This window comes from Myxine glutinosa, unplaced genomic scaffold, assembly GCF_964187855.1.
Source record: "Myxine glutinosa unplaced genomic scaffold, kmMyxGlut1.1 SCAFFOLD_3967, whole genome shotgun sequence".
Classification (NCBI taxonomy): Eukaryota; Metazoa; Chordata; class Myxini; order Myxiniformes; family Myxinidae; genus Myxine; species Myxine glutinosa.
In genome coordinates this window covers 10,001-11,181 of record NW_027620059.1, presented here as the reverse complement: position 1 = coordinate 11,181, position 1,181 = coordinate 10,001, and positions in this window count along the sequence as shown.

The window sequence follows — 1,181 nt, the reverse complement described above, 5'->3', positions numbered from 1 at the left end:
TGGCTGGGCGTGTAGCCTGTTAGTGTGTGTAGTTGGTTGGGCACTCCACCACTGTGAGGATGTCGGCCAGGTGAGGCCGCAGGTGGGCTCTGGGAGCCGGTAGTTGTGAGTGGGTGCCTGAGGATCCCGGGTGTGGATCGGGCAGCCCAGTGCCAGAGAGGGCACCGAGTGGGGAGAGTGCCAGAGGGCCTTCCCCAGGTAGTTAGGTTAGGGTGAGGAGCAGGTAAGCTCGGAGGCAACTGCAGTGGTGGAGGTGTGCAGGTGGGTAGACCCACTGGGAGAGGTACACGCCACAGCCCAGAAATTGTACGAGGGCACCGGGAGATGAATCGGGGGAGTGAGACCCCAAATTGAAGAGCACCACAGTTTGGCCAATGGGAATTGGTTTTTAGAACCCATAGTGTAAGAGGGCCAATGGTTTGGCCGGAGAAAGACCCCGGGTAGTGTAAAGTTGTTAAAGTCATTTAGGAAATAGTTAGGATTGAAGAACCTGTCGCACCATACGCAGCCACTTACCTGTGGTGATGATGATGACTCCACACCTGTGTTTCCTTTGTTTTGTTGCAGGAAATGAGAATTGCTGTGTGGATTGGTGAGACGCATCACGACGTGGATGAGACATTGGGGTGATTCCATCTCTCCCTCCTTAGGAGGGACTGATGATGAATTGGTGATGGCAAATTTTGATGTTGAGTTGAAAATGGCAAATTTTGAGGAGAGTTGAAAATGGCAAATTTGATTGGTTAGGAGGGAGAGAAGACGAATTTGGTTTATGGGAGGAACGGGGAAGACAGTAGGGATGTTTGTTGATTTGTAAAGTAGATGTTTATGGGTAGTGTTGTGTTTTGTGGATGCAGTAAGGGGTAAGGGAGGGGCCATGTAGGTTACCTGGTGGGGGGGGGGCCTACGATAGGAACGTACCTGTCTCACCTGGTTCCCATGTGCCCCCAGTGTGCATTACCTTATATTGCGTGCACTTTTGCGCCCTTACCACCTTACTCACTTGTCTGCTTCTTTTGTCTCCCACCTCCGAGGATCTGGCTTTGGGGTAGAGAGAGAGGAGAGAGAGGTGCTGGCTGCGCAGTTGTGGGCCTGCACTTTCGCTGTTTGCTGCCGGGATCGATACACCATATGGACCGCAATGTTTGTGGCCACCCACAATGGACCGCAGTTCGTTTGCG